This window comes from Triticum aestivum, chromosome 2D (assembly GCF_018294505.1).
Source record: "Triticum aestivum cultivar Chinese Spring chromosome 2D, IWGSC CS RefSeq v2.1, whole genome shotgun sequence".
Classification (NCBI taxonomy): Eukaryota; Viridiplantae; Streptophyta; class Magnoliopsida; order Poales; family Poaceae; genus Triticum; species Triticum aestivum.
This window is the reverse complement of record NC_057799.1, coordinates 564135209-564148521: the sequence shown is the minus strand read 5'-3', so window position 1 is coordinate 564148521 and position 13313 is coordinate 564135209.

The following is a 13313-nucleotide window of genomic DNA, read 5'->3' as shown; positions in this document are numbered from 1 at the left end:
CGCCGGAGGCATTCACATAGTCATATTTTGTTCTAAGTATCGAGTTGTAATTCTTGAGTTGTAAGTAAATAAAAGTGTGATGATTTTCATTATTAGAGCATTGTCCCATGTGAGAAAAGGATGACGGAGACTATGATTCCCCCACAAGTCGGGATGAGACTCCGGACAAAAAAAGAGGCCAGAGAAGCCCAAAAAAAAGAGGCCATAAAAAAGGAGAAGGCCCAAACAAATAAAAAAAAGAGAGAAAAAGAGAGAAGGGGCAATGTTACTATCCTTTTTCCACACTTGTTCTTCAAAGTACCACCATGATCTTCATGATAGAGAGTCTCTTATTTTGTCGCTTTCATATACTAGTGGGAATTTTTCATTATAGAACTAGGCTTGTATATTCCAATGATGGGCTTCCTCAAAATGTCCTAGGTCTTTGTGAGCAAGCAAGTTGGATGCACACCCACTTAGTTTCTTTTGTTGAGCTTTCATATATTTATAGCTCTAGTTCATTCGTTGCATGGCAATCCCTACTCCTTGCATTGACATCAATTGATGGGCATCTCCATAGCCCGTTGATTAGCCGCGTCAATGTGAGACTTTCTCCTCTTTGTCATCTCACACAACCTCCATCATCATATTCTATTCCACACATAGTGCTATGTCCATGGCTCGCGCTCATATATTGCGTGAAAGTTGAAAGAGCTTGAAAAGGCTAAGTATGAAACAATTGTTTGGCTTGTCATCGGGGTTGTGCATGATGGGAGCATTTTGTGTGACGAAAATGAAGCATGGCCAAACTATATGATTTTGTAGGGATAAGCTTTCTTTGGCTATATTATTTTTATAAGACATAATTGCTTGGTTAGCATGCTTGAAGTATTACATTGAAAATTATGCTAGGTAGCATTCCACATCAAAAATTCTGTTTTTATCATTTACCTACTCGAGGACGAGCAGGAATTAAGCTTGGGGATGCTTGATACGTCTCCAACGTATCTATAATTTTTTATTGTTCCATGCTATTATATTATCTGTTTTGGATGTTTAATGGGATTTAATATACTCTTTTATATTATTTTTGGGACTAACCTATTAACTGAAGGCCCAGTGCAAATTGCTATTTTTTGCCTATTTTAGTGTTTCGCAGAAAAGGAATATCAAACGGAATCCAAATGGAACGAAACCTTTGCGAGGATCTTTCTTGGAACAAATGCAATCCAGGAGACTTGGAGTGGAAGTCAGAGACGCAACAAGGTGGCCACGAGGCAGGAGGGCGCGCCTAGGGGGTAGGCGCGCCCCCCACCCTCGTGGGCCCCTCGTAGCTCCACCGACCTACTTCTTTCGCCTATATATACTCTTATACCCTGAAAACATCCAAGGGAGCCACGAAACCACTTTTCCACCGCTGCAACCTTCTGTACCCGTGAGATCCCATCTTGGGGCATTTTCCGGCGCTACGCTGGAGGGGGAATCGATCACGGAGGGCTTCTACATCAACACCATAGCCTCTCCGATGATGTGTGAGTAGTTTACCACAGACCTTCGGGTCCATAGTGATTAGCTAGATGGCTTCTTCTCTCACTTTGGTTCTCAATACAAAGTTCTCCTCGATGTTCTTGGAGATCTATTCGATGTAATACTTTTTGCGGTGTGTTTGCCGAGATCCGATGAATTGTGGGTTTATGATCAAGATCATCTATGAACAATATTTGATTCTTCTCTGAATTCTTATATGCATGATTTGATATCTTTGCAAGTCTCTTCGAATTATCGGTTTAGTTTGGCCTACTAGATTGATCTTTCTTGCAATGGGAGTAGTGCTTAGCTTTGGGTTCAATCTTGCGGTGCTCGGTCCCAGTGATAGAAAGGGAACCGACACATATTGTATTGTTGCCATCAAGGATAAAAAGATGGGGTTTATATCATATTGCTTGAGTTTATCCCTCTACATCATGTCATCTTGCTTAATGTGTCACTCTGTTCTTATGAACTTAATACTCTAGATGCATGCTGGATAGCGGCCGATGTGTGGAGTAATAGTAGTAGATGCAGAATCGTTTCGGTCTACTTGACACGGACGTGATGCCTATCTTCATGATCATGCCTAGATATTCTCATAATTATGCGCTTTTCTATCAATTTCTCGGCAGTAATTTGTTCACCCACCGTAATATATGCTATCATGAGAGAAGCCACTAGTGAAACCTATGCCCCCCGGGTCTACTTTACATTATATAAGTTTCCGATCTATAATTCTAGTTTACTATTTATTTTGCAATCTTTATTTTCCAATCTATACAACAAAAATACCAAAAATATTTATCTTATTATCTTTACAGATCTCACTTTTGCAAGTGGCCGTGAAGGGATTGACAACCCCTTTATCGCGTTGGTTGCGAGGTTCTTGATTGTTTGTGCAGGTACTAGGCGATTTGCGTGTAGTCTCCTACTCGATTGATACCTTGGTTCTCAAAAACTGAGGGAAATACTTACGCTACTTTGCTGCATCACCCTTTCCTCTTCAAGGGAAAACCAACACATGCTCAAGAGGTAGAAGGGAACCCCTTGTGGCCGAAGGAGAAGGACAATGTTCCACTGTCACGACCGGTTTTTCAATAAAATATTTATTGAGAGACCAATCCCTTTTACGGACCAGTAAAGAAGAATTCCTTCTCACTGGTAGACAATATCTTGGTCACAGAAGAAAAAATACCAGGAGTACTGAATATAATACAAGGTTGAGCGGAGACTGCTCAACAATTTATTACATGTACGCCGATAAAACATAACGGCGGATAGGGTGGCATAACTACTAACTCACGATAACAACGGTGGTGGAAATATCACCGCGGAGTGGGTGATATGACTCCTGAAAACTACAGCTCTTCGAGCGTCGGAGTGAGGCTCGAGGAGACTTATTGCGGGTGGCGGAAGCGTATATAATACAAGTGACCAATATCCAGGATCGCACGGGACTGACTGGGACTCCTCAAGGCGTCGGACGCACTATCAAACTCTTCATCCAAGAGATCGCCTTCGTCAACATCTGGCCAAATCAACAAGCCAGGTGAGTACTATGAAAGTACTCGCAAGACAGTTCGGACATAAGATATAACAAATGTAAGCATGGAGCATAAGAACAGGTTAACAAGTGCATTCAGACATCGAGACAATAATGCGTGGGAAATAAAAGAGAAGTCGGGCGGTAGTCCTCCCGAAATCCCAAAATAAATACTGGGTGCCAAACGAGGGTCTAAATGACTCCTCGAGAGGAAAATGCAAGAATAACAATGCCGCAGTCGGGCGTCAGGGCGACACCACATAAAGGGCTCATAATTGAAAATAAAAGATAGTGCGTGCCACAGTCGGACGTCTGAGCGACATCGCAGAAAGGGCTTATATCAAAAGTAAATAACATAAGTGCCACAGTCGGACGTCTGAGCGACATCACATAAAGGGCTTATATCGAAAGTAAATAACAAACATGCCACAGTCGGACGTCTGAGCGACATCACATAAAGGGCTTATACAAAAGTAAATAACAAACATGCCACAGTCGGACGTCTGAGCGACATCACATAAAGGGCTTCATAACTTAACATCTTAGTAGCTCAAGAATTTAAATCATATCCAGAGAATAATCAGGCATGAGATAAACAACAGGGTTAGTCCATCCATAGGAGTAACGTTCAGCCCAGTTTACTACTCATGCTCGCTTACCGGAAAGAAGAATAAACCACGAGGACTTGACATAGATATGGATACACTGATCACGATACTTGACCATGGATACGATGACTCGGAAGGATTTGACTCTGCAGAGTTTGTACTTTAACCACAGCCAACGGATTTCAGTAGTCATGGGGACTAGTTCTGTTTACGGTGTTTTGGAAGAAACATGTCTAACCAGTGCACACCCATTCAACATTCCGAAGCTAGGAATCACCCTCGGCAACGTTCAAGAAAAACCTTGAGACGGGGAGGCTACAACCTCGCGTAGCATGGGATCAAATTTCTATACGCGCGCTCTAAGGGGTGCCCCCCTCTCGGTCCCAACCGGAAACACCCATGCCCCCTGACCGGATGACTGGCTTTAATCCAGGGCCATGGAACCATCATCCCGGCCCCTCTGTTTGGTGTGTACACGGAAAGAGGTTACCAACTTACTAAACCGCATTCTGGCAGAAAACAAGTGGTAGCACGGAAGGGGGAAGAATGATAATGTGACTCTGTCCATGTTAACGTCGGAATTTATCGGATGACGTAAGGCTGGCATGCTACAACAGTACCACCTTACTGCCCTTCATGTCACCACATGACTAGGCCATCTCTCATCAGAGATCACAGTAACTTTGGAACACACGGGTAGTTGCCTCACATGCAACGAGATACTCACCGATACTCAAATGCCATGCACAACCTTTCACGCAAACATGCAAAACACCTATCATATCAAAGGTTCAAACATGCTTGCCTGGTTCGGAGAAGTCGGAGTCTAGCTCGGCGAAGTTCGCGGCTCCGTCACCTCTCCCGGAACCTACGGTATAGCGAAAAATGCATACTAACGTGAAAACCAACGCGTGCATAAAAGTTGTTCCAAATTTTTTTCAAATAAATCTCATAAAAAACTAGACAAAATTATAAGACTGTCAGAAAAAGAATCACTCAAAAATCACTTTTTATTAAAAAGTTATAAGGGTTTCTGTCCAGGGACTCATCTGTAATGAAACAGAAAAGTTCCAGGGGTTTAACTATGAAAACAAAAAACGGTTCGAATAGAAACGCGCCAGCCCACAGAGAAAATGTACTCTGCCCGTAGGCGCCAACAGAAAACGCTTCGGGGGTGAAAGAAGAGAGGCTGACGTGGGGGGGCCACATGTCAGGTTTGAAAAACCTCGCCGGCGCCCGAAGGCTGCGGTGGTCGCCGGCGTCGAACCACGGCGAGTCAGGGAGATCGGAGTGTACCAAGAGTATCAACGTGTCCTTCCACGTCGGTGGGTGGTGGACTTGGGCGTCGGGGAGCACCACGTCGACGGCGACACTTTCTCCGGCGGACGGCGGCTCGGGCGATGGTGGGGAACTCCGGTGGTGTGCTGCAAACTTCGAATTGAAGTGCGGGTCAGAAGGAGGGATGCACTAGAGAGCTACTGGCAAGAGATGAGAGGCAGAGGTGCACGCACGGGAGCGAATCGAGCTGGATACCGTGGCGGGTCGCGGCGGCCGGAGTTGAGGAAGGAGACTCCCTCGGGGCTCTTCCAGTGGCTAGGCGGGGTCTTGGTGAAGTGCAGAGGTGGTGTGGGTGCTAGCTGGAGCTCGGGGCCTCTATTTATAGGCGGCTCGAGGGGGTGGCCGTGAATGGAGAATCTCCGGCGAGCAATTACGGCGAGGCAGTGGATTGGCAGGGGGTTTAGGTGGCCAGGCAGCATCAGTGGGAGTTACTGGTCCCGTTCCACTGCTAAACTCGGTCGGGCATGGCGTAATGGCATCGGTCTTCGTCGGGGTCGCCGTACTGGCACGGCGGCGGCAGAGAGCGCGCTCCGCGCCTAGCGGTTCACGACGAGGGTGGCAGCGCGCATGGGGGAGTGGAAGACCACGCGGCGGCCTCCGGTGGCTTGGGCGGCGCCGGACGGCGCCGTCTGCGCTGCGCCACTCTTCTGACGGCCGCAAAGCCGCCGCTGGCGTCGGTCACGGGGCGGCGCACCTCCTGCCGCTCGTCGCCGACGTCCGCAAGCTTCCAAGCGCTCGTGCGGTGCAGAGGACAAGGGGGAGGGGACAGGAAACACGGCGACGCCGGGCACTGGTGGGATTGGCAACGGACACTGAAGAAACGACAGTGGTTCAGACACTGTTAACTGAATTTGACTAAACATGATATTGACAGTGCTCTGAAGGTGTTCGATGAAATGATAAGGTGTGAATAAAAAATTTTCCTGGAGCTGGGACTTGGTGAGGTGACCTCTCAATGCACCCAGAGGCTGCCTGATTTTTATCAGAATTTTTGGAGAAGGATTTGAATGAATTTCATCAAATTTTGCAAATCTGGTCCAAACTTGCAGCAAGTCTAGTTTGAAAAATTTGAACTGAAGACCAGTGGATCTTCATGGATCTTGGTTGAGGGTTCAAAGGACTAGGAAGGGAAATTGGTTTGGGGGCAAAAATCAAAACAGAAGGAGTAGTTCCTTTGTAAACCTCCAAGGATCAAGATATAAGGCAGAAATTGTTTTTGATAAGAAATAAATGAAAAATAAATATATGGAGAGGTTCAACTTGCTGTAGTTGAGGTGCATCATGATCCAAAGGTGGGGAAAGGTTTATGGAAGAGGATTTGTACATAGGTCATGGCAAGGGAGATTTGTTGAAAGTGGAAAAAGATCATTCCAAAAGCTATAGGGCTTTTCAAGGAATTGTCAAAAGACATTTTTTTCCAAGAGAGAAGTATTTTGGTTTGAGTCCAAATAAAAAGAAAGAATCTCCAAGACCAAAATCAAGTCTTGGGTGAAACCAAATAAAACTCTTGCCATAAAAATATTTTGAAAGGGAGGGTTCTTTTGAAGGAAAATTTTAAATCACCTCCCTCAAGTCAAATAAAAATTTTGAAAAATCCAAATGAAATTTTGGGTGTCACAACACCTGCCCCCTTAGGAAAAATCTCGTCCTCGAGATTTCAGCTGATCCTCGAATAGATATGGATACTCTGCCTGGAGAAAATCTTCCCTTTCCCATGTAGCTTCATCCTCAGTATGGTTGTTCCACTGAACTTTGAAAATTTTTGTTGTTTTCTGATGGGTCCTCCTTTCAAACTCTTCCAAAATCTTTACTGGCCTCTCTCTGTAGGTGAGGTCTGGTTGTATATCAATGCTTTCATGAGATACATGCTTCTCCGGGTTACTTACACATTTTTTCAATTGTGAGACATGGAACACGTCATGGACATCTGACAGCTCCTTGGGTAAGTCTAGTTTGTAGGCCACTGTGCCTCTTCGTGCCTCTATACAGAATGGTCCGATAAATCTCGGGGCTAGCTTCCCCTTAATTTTGAACCGTTGCAGGCCCCTCATAGGAGACACTCGTGGGTATACGGAATCACCTGGTTCAAAGCTGACCTCACGATGTTTTTGATCGTAGTAGCTCTTTTGTCGGCTCTGCGCTGTCTTGAGTCTGTCCCTGATCTGCTTAACTTTCTCCTCGGCCTCTTTAAGCATGTCTGGGCCGAAGATACGGCTGTCACCTGTTTCTGACCAATTCAGTGGGGTACGACACCTCCGTCCGTACAATGCTTCAAAGGGTGCCATTTGCAAGCTGGCTTGGTAACTGTTGTTGTAAGCAAACTCGGCATACGGAAAACTCTCTTCCCAACTGGATCCATAGGTGAGCACACAGGCTCTCAGCATATCCTCTAGGATTTGGTTCACACGTTCTGTTTGTCCATCAGTCTGAGGGTGGTACGCTGTACTGAAAGCTAGCTGCGTGCCCAGAGCTTGTTGCAGGTGATCCCAAAATTTGGAGACAAATTGTGTGCCTCGGTCGGATATTATAGTCTTTGGGACTCCATGCAAACAAACTATACGGGAGAGATAAAGTTTGGCCAGTCTTTGTGTGTAGTAGGTAGTCTTCATGGGAATGAAATGAGCAACCTTGGTTAGTCGGTCTGTGATGACCCATATGGCGTCATTTCCGCGTTGTGATCGAGGTAGTCCGACGATGAAGTCCATTCCTATTTCATCCCATTTCCACTCCGGTATCCTGTTTGGCTGGAGTAGCCCTGCTGGCTTTTGATGTTCGGCCTTGATGCGCTGACATGAATCGCAACAAGCAATAAATGCGGCTATATCTATTTTCATACCGTGCCACCAAAATCTTTCCTGAATGTCTTTGTACATTTTGGTTCCTCCAGGATGGATCGAGTATGGAGCGGTGTGGCTTTCGGTTAGGATTTGTTGCTTGAGTTCCTCAATGTTAGGTACGCAAAGTCTGTCTCCGTACCATAATATTCCTTCACTGTCTGTGACGAACTCTGAAGTCTTACCAACGTTCATTTTCTTCTTTATTCCTTCGATGTTGGGATGTCCCTGTTGAGCCTTCTTAATTTGTTCCACTAGGGTGGGTTGTATTTCCAGATTTGATACGGTGCCCTCAGAGACTAACACCATGTTGAGCCTAGCGCACTCTTGCTGAAACTCGGGCCTCAAGTTTTGCGGACCGTCGTTGTCCGGGCTGGGGTTTCGACTAAGGGCATCAGCCACTACATTTGCTTTCCCTGGATGGTAGTGAATGCCGACATCATAGTCCTTGACCAATTCCAACCAGCGTCGTTGGCGTAAATTTAGCTCCGGTTGTGTGAAAATATATTTAAGGCTCTTATGGTCCGTATATATTTCACAGCGATTTCCCAACAGAAAGTGCCTCCACTCCTTGAGTGCATGTATGACTGCTGCTAGCTCCAAGTCATGTGTTGGTAATTTTCCTCATGTTTTCGCAGCTGCCTGGAGGCATGCGCGACAACTTTGCCATCCTGCATTAGTACACATCCGAGGCCCTTTCGGGACGCGTCACAATATACTTCAAAACTCTTGTGTATGTCTGGCACGGTTAATACCGGTGCGGTTGTTAGCTTCTTCTTAAGCTCTTGGAAGCTTCTCTCGCATGCTTCCGTCCATACAAACTTCTTGTCTTTCTTGAGCAACTGGGTCATTGGTTTCGACATAGTGGAGAATCCTTCAATAAATCTTCTGTAATATCCGGCCATTCCCAGGAAACTCCGCACATCAGTAACATTGGCGGGTGGCTTCCAGTCAAGTATGGCTTTGACTTTTTCTGGGTCTACGGCCACGCCTTCTTGGTTCAATATATGGCCTAGGAAACCAACCTGCCTTAGCCAAAACTCACACTTGCTAAATTTGGCGTACAACTGATGTTTCCTTCATTCTCCCAAAACAATTCTGAGATGCTCAGCATGCTCTTCTGGTGTCCTTGAATATACCAGAATATCATCGATGAACACCACAACAAATTTGTCCATGAATTTCATGAACACTTTGTTCATGAGGTGGACGAAATATGCGGGGGCGTTCGTTAGACCAAAAGGCATCACTGTGAACTCATATAATCTGTATCTGGAGGTGAATGTTGTTTTAGGGATATCTTCTGTCCGTACTTTCAATTGATGATATCCCGATCTCAAATCAATTTTTGAGAACACCTTGGCTTGTGCGAGCTGGTCAAACAAATCATTTATCCGTGGCATCGGATATTTGTTTTTGATGGTGACCACATTGAGAGCTCGATAGTCTATACACGGTCTCAGTGTCCCATCCTTTTTCTTGGCGAATAATACTGGCGAACCCCATGGTGAGGAGCTGGCTCGAATAAATCCTTTGTCCAATAATTCCTTTATCTGCTTCTTCAACTCCACCAATTCTGAGGGTGCCATTCTATAAGGTTTCTTATAGATGGGAGCGGTGCCAGGTGCTAGTTCGATGCTGAATTCTATCTCTCGGTCTGGTGGCATGCCCGGTAGTTCTTCAGGAAATACGTCAGGAAACTCGCATACCACTGGAACTTTTCTCAGTTCTGAAATGTCCACTTTGTTCAGCTTTGGTTGCCGTGACCGTGGCCTTTCTTGAGCTGTAACCTTTATTGTCTTGCCGTGATGGTGAGTGAGTATCACGGTCCGATTGAAACAGTCAATGAATCCTTTGTTGGTGGTCAACCAGTCCATCCCTAAAATGACATCCAGTCCCTTATTTTCCAACACGATGAGATTTTCTTGGAATTTTAGTCCTTTGAACTCAATGATCACTCCTTGCCAGTAACTCTGAGCGATCTGCTTATTTCCGGGGGACTTGATGATCATAGATTTTTCCAAGGGAAGTATCGGAAAACCATGTTGCAAAACAAAATTCTTCGAAACGAACGAATGGGAAGCTCCAGAATCAAACAAAACCGTGGCGGGTACTGTGTTGACAGGGAACGTACCGAGCACGATGTCTGGGGCATTCTGCGCTTCTTCCCTGGTCACATGGTTTAGGTGACCCTTCCTATGGTTGTTGTTGGGATTGAAATTGTTGCGCTTGGGGGCTGGATTATTCCCACCATTGTTTGGCTTGGGGGCCGAGTTCCTCGGCTTTGGGCACTGTTTAGCATAGTGCCCTTCTTCACCACAAGTATAGCATGTGACCCCTGGACGGTACGTGAACTCCTTGTCCCTGGCATGAAACTGTCTGACTGGCCTTAGATCAGTAGTCGTGGATTTCCTTGCTTCTGTCCTTGGAACCTCAGTCTTGCTTCGGTTGTTGCGAGCAAGAGTCGTCTTGTCCCTCTTTCGCTTACGGATATCTTCCAGACTACGGCGCTCATTCTCCAAGGTAATGGCCTTGTCAACCAGAGTTTTAAAATCCGGGAAAGTGTGTACAACCAGTTCGCATTTTAGTGCCGGTGCCAGGCCGTCCAGGAATTTTTCCATCTTCTTGTTCTCTGTCATGTGCTCGTCGTAGGCATAACGAGATAGCTGGGTAAACTGACCGTTGTATTCTGTCACTGACATGCCTCTTTGCTTGAGGTCGTCAAATTCTCTCTTCTTGATTTTTATGATGCTCCTGGGGATGTGTGCCCCACGAAAGCCTTCCTTGAATTCTTCCCAGGTGATGTTGTGTTCACTAGGATGCATGTGTAGGAAGTTTTCCCACCATGTTGCAGCTGCTCCAGTAAGGTAGTGTGGTGCATAAAGCACCTTCTCATGGTCTGAGCACTGAGCGATAATCAGCTTTCTCTCGATGTCACGAAGCCAATCATCGGCTTCCAGCGGCCTATCGGTGTGAGCAAACGTTGAAGGGCGAGTCTTCTGTAATTCAGACAACTTGGAATGTGGTTGATAGGGTTCACGGTGGTTTCCCATATTGATGACATGATTCATCATCTCTTGGTGCTGTTGCTGGCTTTGTTCGAAGAGACGGCATACTTGAGACAAGGCTGCTTCGCTGTCCTGCTGACTGGACTGTCCCTGAGTGAAGTTGTTGCTAGTCTGTGTCCCATAAACTTCTTCTGGATGATTGGGCATGGAACGAGTCCACGGACGAGACATTTTTCCAGTCTGGGGTATTATTTTGCAAACTCATATGAGAAGGACTGTGGGGCACAAGGAAAATCTTGCAAAGGCAAAAATTTAAAAGACCTCAAGATTTTTTTTCAAGAAAGCATGAACGATTTTGCAAGGAGAAGAACTGCTTAACACCAATCTTACACGCGAAAAGCAAACACACGATACAGCACTCAGGATGTGCGTACACAATCCTGACATGTTATTTAGACTAGCATACTCCTCCGGAAAGCAGCGAACACACTAATACAAACTAGCGTACAGATAAAACACATCATACAAGCAGACACAACGCGCGGCTACTCGGCGCTCTCAGTCGGAGATGGTGACGATGTCCTTTCCCTTGCCGAGGCCAAGACTCAGCGGTGCAGGAGATTCAACCTCCACCTCCTCTCTAGCTGGCTCCTGGCGCGTAACACTGCACTGCGGTGATGGCGCGGGTGCGGCAGGCGGTAGTGCGGGTGTGGCAGGTGGTGCAGCTCTGACTGGAGTAGGAGCGATGACTCGGTCGAACTCCTCAGTGGTAGGCAGACGGCGAGCAGTGGCCAAAATGGCCGGTGCATAAGAGGCTGAAGACGAGACGAATGTCAGAGGCGGTGCCGTGTGGAGAAGCTCCTTCCTGCAGGTAGGACCGCCCCGGACTAAGTCCATGCGGGCAGCCACAAGATCATCCACGAGGTTGTCGAAGGATTCCTCCAGATCCTTGAGGTACTCCACGACCATCTCGATGGCTTCATCTCGCTCTCCCCGATGGCAGACGAATGCATAGTGACAGGTATATGGCACATGGCATGGGAGGTAGCGGTAGCGACGAGTCTTCATCATAGGAAGGATGTCCCGAAGGCGAGCTATCGCCTCCCGGGCAGCCATCTGCATGGCATGCCTCTCCGTAGGCATGGCCCTTCCCACAAAACGGAAGTGGCGAGATGCAGAACGTCCTCCCTTGAATTGCACCACGGCTTGGTGCATAGACACGTCGTCGCTGAGCTTGTGCTGGTAAAGCGTGAACTCCGGACGAGTCGCTGGCCCGATCACGAGCTTGGTGATGGAGACGAGGAGTTTGACAAACCCCTCGGGCACGTTCATGAACACTCGGGTCTCGCAGTTGCTGCCAGCCATCTACAAAAGTAGGCAAAAATTCTGAGTAGTCAAGTCATAAATTTATGATGACCAACAGAAAATAGCTACAATTGCAAAATGCTGAAAAAGCACAAAAGACGCTAATAGCCGATTAGCGATCGCACCTAGTGGCTTCCTACAGTCAGCCTGGCTCTGGTACCAAGCTTGTCACGACCGGTTTTTCAATAAAATATTTATTGAGAGACCAATCCCTTTTATGGACCAGTAAAGAAGAATTCCTTCTCACTGGTAGACAATATCTTGGTCACAGAAGAAAAAATACCAGGAGTACTGAATATAATACAAGGTTGAGCGGAGACTGCTCAACAATTTATTACATGTACGCCGATAAAACATAACGGCGGATAGGGTGGCATAACTACTAACTCACGATAACAACGGTGGTGGAAATATCACCGCGAAGTGGGTGATATGACTCCTGAAAACTACAGCTCTTCGAGCGTCGGAGTGAGGCTCGAGGAGACTTATTGCGGGTGGCGGAAGCGTATATAATACAAGTGACCAATATCCAGGATCACACGGGACTGACTGGGACTCCTCAAGGCGTCGGACGCACTATCAAACTCTTCATCCAAGAGATCGCCTTCGTCAACATCTGGCCAAATCAACAAGCCAGGTGAGTACTATGAAAGTACTCGCAAGACAGTTCGGACATAAGATATAACAAATGTAAGCATGGAGCATAAGAACAGGTTAACAAGTGCATTCAGACATCGAGACAATAATGCATGGGAAATAAAAGAGAAGTCAGGCGGTAGTCCTCCCGAAATCCCAAAATAAATACTGGGTGCCAAACGAGGGTCTGAATGACTCCTCGAGAGGAAAATGCAAGAATAACAATGCCGCAGTCGGGCGTCAGGGCGACACCACATAAAGGGCTCATAATTGAAAATAAAAGATAGTGCATGCCACAGTCGGACGTCTGAGCGACATCGCAGAAAGGGCTTATATCAAAAGTAAATAACATAAGTGCCACAGTCGGACGTCTGAGCGACATCACATAAAGGGCTTATATCAAAATTAAATAACAAACATGCCACAGTCGGACGTCTGAGCGACATCACATAAAGGGCTTATACAAAAGTAA